Genomic DNA, 17,318 nt, shown 5'->3' on the forward strand with positions numbered 1-17,318 from the left:
TTTACAGGAACAAAGTTCTAGACCCTGTACTGAACATACACCTCGTGTGGAACTTTCCTAGAAGTTCTTCTGTAGGAAACAATGTTCAGCACTGATGCTATTTTTGTAGTTTTGTAACGGACGGAGGTACTGATTTGGTATGCTGTTCTCAGCAGCACTATCAAGGCTTCTCAAATAATAATTCTGTATTCTCTAACCAGTGAAGTGGATTATTTAAATTTATTATTATTATTATTATTTGGATTTATTAAGTAATTATTTAATTATTAAGTAATTATTTAACTAAATGTTGACTTTCCTCTCAAAAGTATGTTATTGAGACACTGTGGGGATTATCTTACTAAAACAATAAATGGTGTGAAACCAAGACTATTAATACAGATAGGCTGTGACCCTAAGCACATCAAATTTTGCTTTCAAGTACATATGTGTAAATTAATGGCATAAAACCTCGAGTCGTGTGTAGACTGAAAGACTTCTGCAAGCAGCAGTTGCAATAACAATTTACTCTATAGTAACAATTCATGATTTTCTCATTCATGGACCACTGAATGAATCCAATGGTTTGTTACTGTACTAGAAAAAGTAATGGGAAAAGAAATTTCACTTCACTCTTTACTTCACTCTGACCCCTACACATTTTGTACACATAGAATCATAGAGTTGGAAGGGGCCATACAGGCCATCTAGTCTCATTTGCCCATTTTTCCATTGTGTTCAGATCTCGTTGAACTCTGTCTCTATCTTCTGGAGTATTTGCCAGTCCTCCCAATTTGGTGTCATCTGCAAACTTGATGAGTAGTCCCTCCACCCCCTCATCTAGATCATTAATAAATATGTTAAAAAGTACCGGACCGAGCACCGAGCCCTGCGGTACCCCACCACTCACCTCCCTCCAGTCTGATGAAACACCATTGACAACAACTCTTTGAATGTGGTGCTCTAACCAATTCCCTATCCAGGGGATCTGTAAAGCAACCATCTCTTTGACCGTTTATGCACTGGAGGTTTCATGCTGGGCTGCAGGCTGGAGTTTTAGTTGTGGCAGGTTGCCCCACCTCTTCCTGCACCCACATGGGGGAGCATTTGGCCCAGTGTGCCTCATCTGCCCCCGATTTGTGCTCCTGCACAGGAGCTGAGGCAGTGAAGTTACCAGTGCGTAAACAGTCTTAGTGTGTTTTCACTGTAATAAGGTTACACTCTAAGAGACAGAACAAATTTAGACTTTAAGGCCAACACATTTTTATTTAAGGTATGAGCTTTCACGAGCACACACACTTCCTTAAGACACAGTTGCCTTACAGATCCCCTGACAAAACTGCATGCAAAGCACATAGGGTGTGAAACACTTCACCATTGTGTTCTGCTTCTTTTCCTTGGCCCTGCATTGGTATGGCCCTCTTTTCTGCCTGTTGCTCTTCTGTTACCCAGACCATCATCATACATTTTTCAAAGAAGTCTTGCCATTATATACAGCACAGCCAGCTGTTACGTTACAGACATCCAGTGGACCTTTAAAAAGGTCCCAGCAATGCCAACTTCCAGCCACATCACACACACAGGGAATGGAAGAACTGTTGGTGCGATTATAACTGCCTGTGCTAAAAGAGAAAACACACTAGCTTCCCAAAAATCTCTGTGCTATTTAAGTCATGCTACAGCTTTCAGACCTCATGCAAGGTAATAGGCCAATATGACAAAGACCGTTCCCATCCAGGAAAAAAAAAACTGGCTATAGACTCTGTGCTTAAAATACATCTCTGAATTGCATTCTTGGTTTTTCTGTATAAAGATGTAGCGTTTTGGAGGCATGCCAACTTGGCAAAAAACTATAATGGTGCTGTATGCTTATGCAGAAGGCAAATACATAGATGTTTTAAAATCTGGCATAGAGCAAATCTCATCTATGCAAAAAAGACAAACATGTGCTTTCTGCCAGCTATTTTGAGAACTGAAAGGTGACAGGATCACATAAATGGCTAAAATTTGGTTATATTTTACCACAGGGGTTCTTGTTGAAGGTAGATGAATCACACTGGCATTCTTACCACTGACACAGACAGCAAATGACATTAAATTAATGGAAGACATCTGAGGAGTACAAAGAAATGTAATCCACATGGTTCTTCCATTCAATTATTGGTATATTTTTCTTTAAAAAGCATTGTGTGTACAGCCAGGGCTACTAAAGAAAAAAGCTTTCTTCTTATTTCTATGCACAGAACAGTCATCATGGATGATCATATTTTTAAAAAAAAGGGGGGGGGGAGAATACCAGCTGGATCTCTGTTTCTAACCAAGGCTCCCATTAAAAAAGATACCAGATAGTTTTCTCTTTTTGCCGTGACTGAACTGTGACTACGCTGTGTATATGATAGGCTCATGGAATATCTAGTTCAAAGAAATAAGATAAATAAAATTAAGCATAGTGTTTTCAGTTAGCATAGCCAGTATGGCTGAATGGACAGAATTCTGGATCAGAGAGTTCTGGGGTCAAACCTGACTTTAGTCATGGACTACTTAGATAGTCCCTACTACGATGATCTCTTTTAAATGGTGCTGTGATGGACAGGTGTCTGTCTGGCGCTTTCTATTTCAGGATTAAGGCATGCTGTGTAAGTGTCAAAGCACACACTTTAATTAAAAAACAAATCCACTTCACCTCACATACTTAAAAGGGCCAGTAAACCTAGTATTAAGTAATATGAAAGGAGGGTATAGTTGGCAAAGTAGTGGACAACTCACCCTCTTGAGGAGCTTGTTATCAGTAGCATGGTAACAATAGAAAGGCCTAGATCAAGGGTTGCCTATGTTAGAGAGTTCCCAAGTAGAATAATATCAGTATGACATAGACCAATGTTGCTCCCATTTTGAAAGACAGGAAACAAAGCCTGGGAGAGACTGACATGCTGAGCACCATCTTATTAGTCTACTAGCCAAAAAGCCCATTGCACGCAAAAATGCAATGGGCGCTAGCAGCCCAAGGAGTGAGAGTGGATATGGGAGGGGGGACTACCTTTGTGGCTGGCGAGCAACTGGCGAGCGGCTGGAGTCCTGCTCTTTCATTGGCGGTAACCTGACGCGGTGAGAGGCGCTTTGCGCCTCTCGCCACATCAGGACGCCGCCCAAGGGAGCCCCCGGCAGTCGCGCGGAGCCCGACAGCTCCTGGGCGACGGCGTCGAATTGGGCCAGCGCCTCAGCAAGGCCAGCCAGGGGCTTAGCGAGCTTAGCTGCCGGAGGGGGGGGCAGGGCAGGGCAGGGCAGGGCGTGCGGTCCTTGGCAGCCGGCATCGAAGAGCAGAATATTTAAAATGGCGGCGGAGACGGAAGGGAGAGTCCCCTCTCGGCGGCGGAGATGGCTACGCAGACGGGACGGAGAGTCTCCTGTCGCTCTAAAGCGGCCTTCCATTTGCCTCAGCGAGTCCTTCCAGGGCTCCGCGTACCTGCGGGGGGTTCCCTCGGGTGGCGGCCTGACGCGGCGAGAGGCACTGCGTGCGGCTCGCAGTTGCTGGGGCTGGGAATCAGAGGGACCAATCGGCAGGCGCTTCGCGCCTGCTGATTGGTCCCTCCGATTGTCTGTCCAGAGGAAGGGTCCAATTCGGACCCTTCCTCATCACGGACACATCCCTCCCCAGAACCCCTTACCCTTTTATTTAGTCCGTGGCACCCATGGCACCACAGGCGGTGTACAGATGGGATTTGTACCCAGAACTCTCTGATCCAACTCTCTAACTATTCAGCCAACAAATAAACAATCAAAAAATGGAAGACACCCTGAACATGGATATGTTACATGAATAATCCATCATAGTGATGAAAGGGTCAGACAGTGTACTGGCAGAATGAATTAACGTATTCATGAAAAATGACCCTGAAGAGAACAAAAGTAAACTGTAAACTGTAAAATGATTGCAAGGGTCTAGGCCAGTGCCAAGTCCACTTCCCTTTCAGTTTCTTTCTTCAGCTGATGTTTTTGTCACTATTAAGCTTCTCTGAGATGGGCAATATGAGCTAGCATCTGTATTAAGTTAGTTTATGTAGGATTAAAATAGTCCTTGGAGCACATCCCCCCCCCCACACACACACATTTACAATCTGCCTGAAACTATCATCAACAGTGACTTCCTTTCCCGCCAATTTTAATAAACCATTTTGAAAATACCAGTGCAGGATTCTGCCCCAAGGCTGAAATTCCCCATGACCTGAAAGAAGGGAAGACCAAGACAGATATCCCTCTGTTATTGTATCTAAGGCAGTCTCCAATGCATTACAAGCAACTATCTTTAAGAAAAGCAGATTACATTCTTTCATAAAACAAAAAGCATTGTATCTTAAAAACCTTGTTCATTCACAGATTTCAAAGGGATGATGCCATGGAATACCTCACAACAGGAAAGCTTACATTGTTTAGCCCATTTCATGTGTCTCACTAATTGCCCTTCCTACTTCAGTGTGTCATTTGGAAGCGTTTAATGTTTTTCTTCTTTGGGCAAGGAAAATTGGCCAATACTCCCCTACAAGAATGTTCCCAGTCCTCCTCCTCCACAGTGTCTGTTTTAGCCTCTTCCATACCATGTTTACCTTGTGGAGCTTGCCCATTAATTCAGACACCAGCTGCAAGTGCCTCCACTGGAACACAGAGGCTTTTTTGTCTGGAATCAACATGTGGTATCAATTTATCATTCCCAACAATGTCATGAGGAATCTACTCACTTTAAAAATAAAGAGTGGTGCACTTTAACTCTTAAAGGTCCCTTTAGCCCCTTACTATGCTTCCCCCCCAAAAAAAGCCTGATAATTAGCAAGATGAAGTACAGATGGTGGTATGCAGTTTGTCTGATTCCTTGTGTTTAGTTCAGATTTTAGCACCAGTCAAATTGCTGTCCCATAGAAAGTGTACTAGAAATGAAAGCTACACCAGCTATAACTGTGATGCCATGTTGATTAAAACAGAAGTTTATTTTCTCAATAGGGTCACTGGGACATGATGTATTACAAGCCAGATTCTGTCTCACTAACCCAGGGGTAGTCAAACTGCGGCCCTCCAGATGTCCATGGACTACAATTCCCAGGAGCCCCTGCCAGCATTCACTGGCAGGGGCTCCTGGGAATTGTAGTCCATGGACATCTGGAGGGCTGCAGTTTGATTACCCCTGCACTAACCCATATAGGCTGGTTATTATATAATTTTTATTTATTTGTATATTGCCATCAATGTTTAGGACTCTTTACAAAGGAAAACAAGGCTGGCCCTTATCCCAAGGGGCTTAAAAAGCTAAAATCTGAGATAATGGAAATAATGACAGCAAGGAGGCAAAGAAAGCAGAAAATGGAGACCAAAATGCCTTCTGCATGAGCGAGGGACTGTGATTTTGACCCTTCTAGCTGCCCTTATATCCAGGGAGAGGCAGAAATTCCATTGACATTTGGAGCTCCACTCACAGTTCACTGGATTTACATCTATGTTTATATCCTGCTCTTTTTATCCAGATTATTGACCAGGTCTGCACTTTCTGGTCTTTAGAACTCTGCAGTACTACCAGATTATTCTCTGGCTCCAAGTGAAAAGCATCTTTATTTACAAGTTTTGGGACAGTCATGCAGTAGCTAAGGTTTATTTATTACACTTATATCCTGCCTACCTTGAAAGCAATATGAGGTGTTATTCCCTTTTAGTCTCACAATGGCCTTGTGATCTACCTTAGGCTTAAAGATAGTAACTGAACTGAGGTCACTAAGAGTTCAGTCCTAAGAAGAGTTACACACTCTGAACTCATGGCTGAATCCAGCTCTCTGCAGTGCAATCTCTCAAAACAATCCATGTATCATACTGATTATTTCTCTCTCAACTTTAATTTAAGGAGTTGGGATTCAGGTTCACAGGCTCTGCTTTGAATATCCTTGCCCTAAATCTGAGATTGAGGGGGGCTAATTGTAGTTCCCTAGGTCAGCGTATTTAACAAGGTCTATGATCCTAAATCTGGATGTTCACAGGTGCCAAAATCGGGGGAAAAAACCCATCCTTTTATAGATGGCACATAGCTCTTCCCCTGTCCTCAGGATTCCTAAAGGGATTATGTATATCTGGGACAGCTATGTTGAAATTCCTAATCATGGCCCTTCTGGAATCCTGCAGACCGAGGAAAAACTATGTGCTATTCAAATTAGGAATATTTGATGGAAATCACTTGTGTGTAGCACTTCTGTATGGTGAACGCTACATTACAAGTAATCCTTCATGGTCTTGCAAGGATGCATGACAATGACATGGAGAGTCTCCTTTTAAAAAGCCTGTCTTCGTGCTCAGCCACTCTATGTATAAGAGCCACTGTTAGGAAAAGGTGCCGTGTGGAGACCATCTCATGCAGCCTCCATGTAGTTATTTTTACCTGCAGATCTAGACTATACCAGCCAGTGTGGTATAGTGGTGAAGAGCAGCTTCTAATCTGTTGAGCCAGGATCAATTCTCTGCTCTTCCACATGGAGTCAGCGGAGTGACCTTGGGCTCATCACAGTCCTGATAGTGCTGTTCTGCCCAAGCAGTCCTGTCAGAGCTGTCTCATCCTTACCAACCTCGTAGGGTGTGTGTTGTGGGGAGAGGAAGGGAAGGCAATTGTAAGTCGCTTTGAGGCAGTGAAAAGCAAACTCTTCTTCTATTTAAGTGATTAGTCAAAAATGGCTATAAGAATCCCTTTAAAACAATGAGTGTTTGGAAAAATAAAAGGCAATTCACTGTCCTTGTTAAAAGGTCTGGTTTAGTGTGTGGAGGGGGAGTAGCATAGCATACTAGGGCTGATGGGGTTGGGCCTCTGTTTTTTGTCCAGTATATCTGATTGTCAGTTTTATGTATGATGTTTGCTCAGCCAAAGCAGATATGCGTAGACTGACTGACCTACTGTGCAGCACCCCTAACAGGCCAAACTGTCAAGCAAAACTAGTGTTTAGATGGTCGACCACCAAGGAAGACAAGGGCTGCTGTGTGAAGGAAGGCAAAGACAAGCCATCTCTGTTCATCTCTTGCCTTGAAACCCCCCATGAGGAACTTCAGGGGGTTGCCGTAAGTTGGTTGTGACTCCAAGGGACACTTTACCTACGATAAAAACCCTGCTATGGGAGTTGTGGAAGAAGGCTGTGTTTAAGCACCTTCTCTGGAGCTGAGTTTAGATTAATTGTGTGTTATTGTACTTGCACCGAGTCCTATCAGTCTTTTCTATATTGTAATTATATCAGTTTTAATGTGCTGGCTATTCATTTGTGGTGTTACCATAGTTATTTTTATTGACAAGGGCTCTCAAAGGTGATCCGAGAAGCGGTCAAGCAGTCTTACATAAGGATGCTAAAACGAAAGGAGCAAGTGAATACATAACCTATGCTCATGCACAGCTACATGGCAGTGCTGGTCTAGATCCCTTCAAAGTCGTTGGGTACGTCTTTAGATGAAGATGAGTAACTCCATCCAGGAACACCAGTGCCTGGATCAGGTCCAGAATATCTATCTTCTTAGGACTTTTTCAAAACGACGTTTTGAACGGTTACAATAAATAGACCCACCCTGGCTGAGAATGTAGCCTCTGGGAATTGACTGAACACATCAGCCTTTCAGTTAGCAGCAACATTTCCAGTTATCCTATAGGCAGCCTTCCGCTGACCACAGGAGACCTCTAATAAGTAACATTTGCTTTTCCACTGGGAAGTGGGGGAGGGAAATACAGGGAGAAATGTAATTGTCAATAATCCAAAATGCTTTAACTTTTAAGATGTCTGACCCAAAAAGAACGGAGGGGGAGTTAGCTGATGAAAGGGGGGGGGGAGAATAAGCAACAGTCTCTTACTCTAAGGAAACATATCAAGTGTTCTTCTGTTTATGAGGAACTTTGTAAGGAGAGATGGCAACAGTTAAATGGTTGTGTGCCGTTTATTTTTCAAATTTAGAAACTGTCTCAGTAGCTTCTTGCCCAGCTGTTTTTGTTCTTGGAAAACTACAGAGAACATTCCATTCCACTCCGCCAAACCTGCACTTCCGGCACATATTGGACATTGGAAGCAGCTCTCGCAGACATTGCCCCCCCCCCCGCCCATCCCCTGACATTCTGCCAAGCACTCCAGCAGCTCTTGTTAGCATAAGACACACACATGCATGTATGCCCAGCTCCAACACAGAGGCCCACTAGTGTTCCAGTGCACAAGAAAAGCCTCTAACAAGTAGACATTCCTTTGTGTAATTTAGCACAGGGACAGCTCTGTGCCCAGTGTTATAATGAATGGAAAAGCTCATGAAGATGTGGGATCCTCAAACATCCCAGAATCTTCTGGACTGAAATGACTACCTGTGTTTTTCAGATTAAATTTTATTCCACATTAAAACCAGCCAGATCAAGCTAAGGTTAATATATTATTAAAATAAAGTAGGGCAGGGGGGAATTCATCTTCAACAAGGCCCTTCTCTCCTGCCATGTTCTGTGCATATCTGTGTGTACAAACATACACTCAACATTATAGATATTTCAGAAACCATGGCCAAATTCCAAGTTAAAATCTGTGTTAAAAAACTGATGGTTGTAAACATTAACAGGCTATCTGATTGGCTATAGAAGTGGTTAATCAGAATATAGAGGTAGATGGCCCAGTCAAAAAATGGCCATTTAAAAACCCGTGGGGTTAGCAGCCAGTCACATAGCTGGGAGGAGTAAGTTATGGGAGACCTCTTTTTCTTTAGCAGGTCTGATTTTCTTGAGGTCAACATAGATATGACTGGAAAACCCCGAATGAAGATCTCCTGATCCCCTATCCCCCCCAAAGGTAATTAGCAGCTCCATTTAGCATCTTTGAAGATAAGGGGTTTTAACCTGTTCCTCTCCTGCCTCCAAATTATTTAAATCAATCAGGGGTAGGCAACCTGTGGTCTTCCAGATGTCCATGGACATCTGGAGAACCACAGGTTGACTACCCCTGATGTAGGTGATAAAGGCTGAATGTTTGTGGTCCTGCCCATACAACATTTATCTTCCCTCTCCTGCATTCCACCAGGCAACTTTTAAAAGACATTTTTTAAAAATATCAGTAACTGGCATACATATGATGTTTTTTTTGTGGGGGGGGGAACTCTGGGGAAAGCCACTCCCATCTATAGTGTGTATTTGTGTGTAGGGAATGGCTGCCCTGGGGATTGGGACAGTGAAAGCACTTGGAGAGCTGCCATCTGGAAGCCCTATTGCTGATGCCTTGCATTGGTATTTGCAGAGACCTGGAAGCTTCTACAGGAAAGGACTGCCATGTGGAATAATTTGGTGGAATAGGTCCGAAGATGAATGGTAAGTGTGTGTGTGTGTGTGTGTGTGTGTGTGATGGTTTCCCGCCACTCTCAGCATGCTGGCTTGCAGTGGGTTACATGTTAAAACCCCGCAATAACAATAAAGTTTAAAACCAATCCCCGGTTACAAATTTAAGCTTCATTTTCATGTACTTCAGTCTAACAAACTTGCAGCCTATTCTGACACCTTCCATTATCACTTTATGTGGCCTTGTCGCAGCTGCACCATACAAGCACTTTGACTCAGGTTCATCCCACCACATGCCTGTATTCTTTAAAAGCCTGCAAGCAGGTGGGTGGGGATAATTATGTAGCTCTTTGTCCGTAATCAGCATCCTCCCTCCTTGCGGGGAGCCGATTCCCTTAGCACTATCAGGCCCACCCATGCAGTTGCAAGCAGGACTAGCTCCAGGTTTTGGCCAGCCTTTGGCAAGATGCCATCCAGTAGCCTCCCTTAGTAAGCACACTGTCTCCACAGGCACACTTATGCACACATGTTTTCCTGTAGAAGGGAGCAGACTGCTGTTCTTTTGCAGTTATTTAAACCCTGATGATGGTGCTGGCTAAAAAGAACACCACACAGTCGTGCTCCACTTACTCCAGATGCTTCTCTCAGCATGAAATGGCAGACTGCCCCAGAGGCATTGAAATATCAGAGTGGCTTCTGGGGTGACCTCACACTCCTGGTTGGAACGGACAGGATCGTGTTCTCCAGTCACCAGTGGGTTCTCTGCCTTTGCAACTGACTCTACAATGATACCCTTTGAATCCAACCCTAGTTGTAAGCTTTTAAACATTATAGCTCTGTCCTGGGATGAAATCAGCTGATTAAATTCCTACTTCCACTCATAGATGATACTCATAGTCACTATGGGTCACTATGACATAGTGACCCATGGATTAACAGAGGTGAGCACCAATTATTTTCTGGGAATTGACTCTTTATGGTACTTCAGTATATAAAAAGGGCACTGAGGACCTACAAAGGGATAAACACTAAAGGAGTGCTGTGGGACATTTCCACGTTACTTTGTTTCACTAGATTGATAAGAAAAAGTGGGATATGCACCATATCTAAACGTATGTGTGAATGGTATCAAGCAACGATAGTCCGCAAACAAGCCTTGAATTTATATGAGGATTTTAACACTACCCTACTATGTCTTTCATTTTCAACCCACAACTTTTATAACACATTGTTTATTTTGGTCGATTTATAAATATCCAATTAGCAAGCTCTTCTTGCATTGTTCTGTTTATGTGGAAAATGACAAGGGTGAGTCAACGTTAATTCTCCTGTTATGAATCTACCCATTTTATTGAGAGCAATAAGCTTTGGAAATTGTGACTAAACCAGCTAGTCCATAACAGGAAATACTGTGTATTAGCAGACAGGGAATAAACACTAAAACTAATAAGATCAGTGTGTTCAACAGTCTCAAACAGCCCAATCCTAAATGCCACACTTCTACAAGGAGTGGAATTGTCCTACACCAGACAGAATTGCACAAGGTTTTTTTTTTTTTACACAGTTACACATTAACTATTCTGTCTTACAATAAAACTACATCCCTATACTTGAGGGATACAAATAAAACAAATAAAGGCCTAGTGGCTAATTCATTCCCATCTTTTAAAGGATGCATCTTTTTTTTTTCAATTTTGGCATCTGTGAACATCCAGATTTAGGATCATAGACCTTTTTAAATACACTAACCTATTTTGTATAGTGGAACAAAGCTTGAATCAAGTGGCACCTTTAATACCAAAAAAGTTATATTCTGTGTTGTATAGTCACCATGAGCTCATGCAGAGAATCTTCTCCTCAAATCTCTCAAAGGAACTACAATTAGCCCCCCCTCAATCTCAGATTTAGGGCAAGGACATTCAAAGCATAGCCTGTGAACCTGAAGCCCAATTCCTTAAATTAAAGTTGAAAAAGAAACCCACATATACTGTCATTTGTGAAAGGCAGTACCCTGGGCTCACAAGTGTACTTAATACAACACATAGTTAACTTATGGAATTCAGTGGTATAAGTTCATTAAAAATGATTTAATGTGTCAAAATCAAGTTTTTTTGAAAAATCAGGCAAATGGATGGACGAAAAAATGCTCAAGGAAGGACATTAACTTGGATAGTCTATTTAGCTATCATAGTTAAAGAGTAACTTACTTCAATTATCAGATGTTAGAAACAAACAATATATTCTGCTTGTAAATGCCAGAGGCATCTGCTTGGCTGGTCCAGGTGAACAATGGCCTGATCAAGCAAGGCAGTCTTCATAGAAAAATGCCTTAATCCATCTAAAGTTTGTCATAAGAACTCTATTAAGACCAATGGAACAAATTGTTTTGATGGTCAATGTGCCTTCAACCCCAGTGCCCAATGTGATGCTTCAACCCCAGTGCCCAACAGGCTACCCTCTCTATTTCTGCTCAGGCAAGTAGTCCTTGAGCAAGCAAGAGAGGCACAGTTGTGCTCAGAAGCTGGGGGTGGGGTGTCATTTGGTCAGGGAGATCCTTTCTCCCCAGCACGGATTCCTCAGAATCCCTTGGTGCTCCGCAACCCCCTCAGAAGCGGGGGTCTCTAGTTTGGTGGCAGGATGAGCATCAAATTAGGGCTGCTTTGGTAACCTTAGCCAGAGTGACCTCCTCCCACAAGAGCCCCAAAGAGCCCCCCCCTGGAATAAAAGGAATAACTGATACACAGTAATAAGCTTACACTAGCAATCTCAGAATCCTTTATAATTTTAATTGTTTTAACAGTTTTAATCATTAGTGTTTAATGTAGTTATATTAAACACTAATGATTATTAACCAGTATCCAGGAGACATGGTTATATAAATCCATATATATATATGTGTGTGTGTGTGTGTGTGTGTGTGTATGTATATATAATAGATGAATAAAGTTAAGATTTTGTAGTGTATGAATATATAGATAAGACTGCTGCATTCAAAATGCAGAGAATATAAAATGGTCCTTAATAATATATTTTGCACATACATCCCATTAATGAGATTTAGGCCCATGCCTACTGGTCTCTGGATTGAACCAACTGCCTTTAAGATTCTTTCATCAAAGAGCTAATGCTGAAATGCTAGTTCAGCAAAAGGTTGTAATTTGTAGGCAGGATTAATTAGGCCCTGGGAATTGAACGTATTAACTGCCATATCTGGGGACTGGATATAGCTACTCTGTGACTGATTAGACTAAAATAATATACATATTGAAAAGCCACTATGTTTTAGCAGGTCTGCACAGGCCCATCAACAATTTGCATGGTATAATAATCCTTCTAGCCAAGGGCTTTAGATCACCTGGATTTCCTTGGACTTTTCTATTATAAATACTAATCTGAAGCAGCAAGCCCTGTTCCATGCAATTTAAAATATGTAATTAGTTTATCATTGTATGGAATAGATAACCTGACATTTAAAATTGGAATTTAAAATATGAATTATTCCAGTGGCAAAAGGCAAAGAGCCCTTCAGTTTAATAGTCTGTATCCCTTCAAAAGGAAAAACAGAATTTGCGTTTTGTTTTGATCATGGGGTTTCTGTATATTTAGAAATTTGTTTTAGAGACATTTGCATGGGTAATTGGGTGTGCAAAGCGCCCACAAGTCACAGCCGACTCATGGTGACCCCAGCAAGGAGCTTTCAAGGCAAGTGAAAAGCAGTGGCGGTTTGATATTACCTTCCGCTGCAGAGTCTTCCGTGTACTGGCTCTATTTTGCTTCCAAAAGCCAACGAGAGCAGGCTACACCGTGTTGCCGTCCCTCTCACAACCCATGTCTAAAGTGCAAGTTTTACATTTATTTTTAAAGTACCACATCTTACTGTTTAGAAAGAAGAGGGAATTGTGGGATTATGGAGCAATGGAACTCCACCTACATGATTTTCAATTTGGAGTTGCATCCTGAAATGGTACAGGGAGATTTATAGATTATAGAAAGTCAATTGTTATTCAAGAAGTGACAGCAAAGAAAATAAGACTTGCCAAATCCTCCGTAAATGATCCTTCTATCACAAGCAGGCTACTTCTGCTGTGGTCACTGAAGTACAAGATACAAAATAAAAAGGCAAGGAAACATATATTCTACCACGTCAGTGCAGATGTGTGGTCAACTGTTAATATATAATGCTGTGATGCAAGATCACCTTGAATTGCAGTGGAACTGGAATGGCCAGAATGGAGGGTAGTTTGGTGAATAGTTAGCAGTACATTTCCTTTTGCACACAGTTGGAAACTCTGGTGACTAAAGAGATAAACCAGCTCTATAAGTGTTTTTTTAGTGGTGTGATATGTCACAAAGACTATGATTAAAAAGCACACCAGTATAAATGATGCCCTCACAATACATTACTTTTCAGGTATAAAAGACAATCTTAATGTTCTAAACACAGAAGATCTGGATCCAAATGGTGACCTTATAGAAGGCCCTTAGAATCATAGAGAGAGAAAGTACCTTTAGGGTCATCTAGTCCAACCCCCTGCACAATGCAGGAACTCACAACTACCTGAGAGCCCACAGTGACCCCAATTTCATGCCCAAGTGACCCCCCCCCTCCAAAAATCTCCTGAATCTAGCCAGGCCTGGAGGGAATTCACCTACCATCCCAAAGTAGCGATCAGCAGTTCCCTGAGTATAAAATGAAGAGCCACAAGAGACAAACACTGGCACATCCCTTCCTGCCTGCCTACTCACAATCTGCCTAAGTTCATAAAATCAGCATTTCTGTCAGATGACTATCTAGCTGCTGCTTAAAAACTTCCAAAGAAGAGAACCCACCACCTCCTGAAAAAGCCTGTTCCACTTATGAACTGCTCTGTCATTAAGTTTTTCTTCTAAATAACAGCCCTTCAAGTATTTGAAGATGGTTGTCATATCACCTCCTAGTCGTCTTCTCTCCAGGCTAAAGAGACCAAGTTCCCTCAAGCTTTCGTCATATGATTTGGTCTTCAAACCCCTCATCATCTTTGTAGCCCTCCTCTGGACATGCTCCAGTTTCTCTACATCTTCCTTAAGTTGTGGTGCCAAAACTGAACACAGTACCCCAGAGCCTTACCAGAGCAGAGCAAAGTGGTAATATTACCTCGTGCGATCTGGACACTATACTTCTTTTAATACAGCCCAAAATCCTGTTTGCCTTTTAAGCCCCTGAGTCACAGCACTGACTCATGTTCTGTGTGTGGTCTACTAAGAACCCCAAATCATTTCACACGTACTACTGCCAAGACAAATCTCACCCATCTTATCGTGCTGCATATTATTTTCCTACTTTAAATGAAGAACTTTACATTTTTCACTATTGAAATTCATGTTATTCATTTTAGCCCAGTTTTCTAGCCTGTCAAGATCATCCTGTATCCTGATTCTTTCTTCTAGTGTGCTTGCTACCCCTCCCAGTTTAGTGTCTTCTTGGGGTCAGGGGTGGATAGTAATTTCTACAAATTTCCCACTCAATCTACTATCCCTCATATTGCAGCCATAACTGTTCCAGCTTTTCTGAATGCAGAAGGTTGCAGAAGACAGCAGGAGATGGGAAAGATCATATTCTATAGATCCAATCTCATACTTTGTGTAAATATGAAACAACATCATCATGTGAATGCAAATTGAGATTATAGCTTCTGTTATCTCTGCAAGGCTGGAGATATGTATAGCGAACAAGTGTTTTCCTCCTATTCTGGATCCGCTGCTGGAACTTGAAATACAACAGGGATACTGACCATGCAAGAGCAAATATCTGGGCTGCTAGTACTTGTCCTAGGCCGGGCTAGTCCTGAAGCTTTATACTGCCTGCTTGCTGGACTGGGTATTACATGCCTTTATTCACTTTAGTCCTTCAAGAAGGCCCTGAAATCAGAATGTACACAGCTCTCTGTACCTCAGGAGAGGCTAAGCAGACGGTGATTTCTTCTACAAGCCCCAATGTCCTTGAGTTTCAGCTTAGTCTTGGCTCCAGAGAGAAAATGGCCTACTTGTATAAAATATGTTTATGTATTTACAGGCAAAAAATTATTCCCAGTTTATTAAGAGAGATAGTATTGATTTAGAAAATCTTGGTATAGCACACAGGTGGGGGAACCAAATCTGAACAGCCTCTTAGATCTTCAGACCTTTAAAATGTTTTGTTTTATGATGATTGAAACAGTTATCTCACTGTTCTGTATTATTACATGGTAATTTATAATTTGTAATATATACAGCATCCAAATCCCTTTCTGAACAACTCAGCAAAGCAGGGCCTTATTTTATATATGGAACACCCAGACTGAGGGACAATCCTTCCCCAGTTCTTAAGCGAAATGAGATGGAATTTGGACCCAGATCTTAAAGCAGCATGCTCGTCCTTGGCTTCTGTTTTCAGCATCACTCCAAGTCACCACAGAAATGGATACGTTGTTGGTTATTTGCCCTTAAGAAAAACAGTGATTGCTGAATCACTTAAAAAAAAATCAAGTTATTTTTTTCCAGACAACTAAATCCTAGTCCGAGTATGTAATAATTCATAAATTTAACAAGTCAGATGCTTCAGATTGTGAATTTAAGGCTGCTGTCATAATTACCACTGATTGTCTCTCCCGTGTCACATTCAGCAGGAATAAGAGGGGGGGGGGGATGAAAAATAAAGACCATTCTCACTGAAGTGGTACATCTGTAAATGGCTGTGCTACTTCAGACTGAAGAGGAAGATTCACATTGTTCCTCTATCCAAACAATTCCCAGAACATAGAAAACAAGATGCAATGAAAATGCGGATTTAGGCTGACTTTCCCCCTGGACTGCTATTGGTCTTTGTGAAGGACTTGTGTATGTACAGGATTGTTAAATTATATAAGCCTCCCACTCATCCAAGTGGTATAGTCTAGAACCAGTTTGACCATTCCAGAAATGGGTCTACCATCAGAGGAAGAATGAGAAAATGTACTCTTCTGATAGCCTCATAAAATGTTGAAAATTGCAACAAAAGTCCTAAGAAAGATTAATGTCTTCCACAAAGAAAAAGAATGGGAAATAACTGATTCAACCTCCTTTTCTTTGGTTCTTTTACTTTTCTGCAGCTGTAATAGCTGCTACATTTGTCAGCAGATCCAATCCAGAGGTCTGATTGTATTAGACTAGAAAGAATTGCATGTGTGAAAGGAGTTTCTGTTTGCTTAACATTTCAGAAACTATGCTCTCTGTCTCTTCCCTCATCAGTGAGTGAATCAAAAGCAAATTGGTTCAAAACACTTAACTTCCTTTGAGTGACAAGCATTGTCCCTCCTCATTTCAGCAAGACAGACTTTCAGCACTGCTTCCATCTTCTACAAAGCCCTGCATGAACAAGCCTCCCCAATACTCTGGCAGAAAGGAAAGAAGTCCTCTTGTTGCTTCCTGTTTCCCAGTGCTGTGTGCAAAATGAGAACACCTGTCATGGATTTTGCCTCCTGCAAAAGCCAGTATGCCGAAGGATCCTTCCTCCTCCAAGTTCACTGTGAACAAAGAGCCTGGGGAATCTTTGTAATGAATATCTGGGGAGGGAGCAGTCACTGGATCGTTACCATAGTGATCATATCTAAGAAGCCCTGGTTACAGTCTTATAGTTGCCATTTTACTTCATTACACAATCTGGCCCAGCTCTTGAAAGTCCTTCAAGAGGGAAATCTTGGCATTACAGCCCATATACACACAGCATATGTCTCCAGTTAATCTAGTTTAAGCATTCAATGGCTGTGACAACAAACTTAATGGTATTACCTTTTAAACAGAACATGCTCCTGAAAACCATGAACATAAATAGATTGTGTTCAAGCAAGTCATTGTTGTTGGCTTCCACAGGCCCCTTGAACAGCAGCAGCAGCAGCAGCAGCAGCAGGGCCTGTCATAGCCTCCATGCCTCTGTGTGCTTCTAAAGTGGTGAGTTGCCCTTTCTGGAGGGCAATGAGAAGCACCGGCCAAGCTACTGGCACCATAGCTTCAGCACTGTGCTAATGTACTGCTTCTGCGTGGTCGT

General features: G+C 42.1%; 1 protein-coding gene across 1 annotated transcript in view; it reads right to left on the reverse strand.

Moving 5' to 3' along the window:
• Positions 1–17,318, reverse strand: part of FOXO3 (forkhead box O3) — a 132,468-nt gene that overhangs the window by 15,621 nt on the left and 99,529 nt on the right.

The sequence above is a fragment of the Paroedura picta genome, chromosome 1 (assembly GCF_049243985.1).
Source record: "Paroedura picta isolate Pp20150507F chromosome 1, Ppicta_v3.0, whole genome shotgun sequence".
Taxonomy (NCBI): Eukaryota; Metazoa; Chordata; class Lepidosauria; order Squamata; family Gekkonidae; genus Paroedura; species Paroedura picta.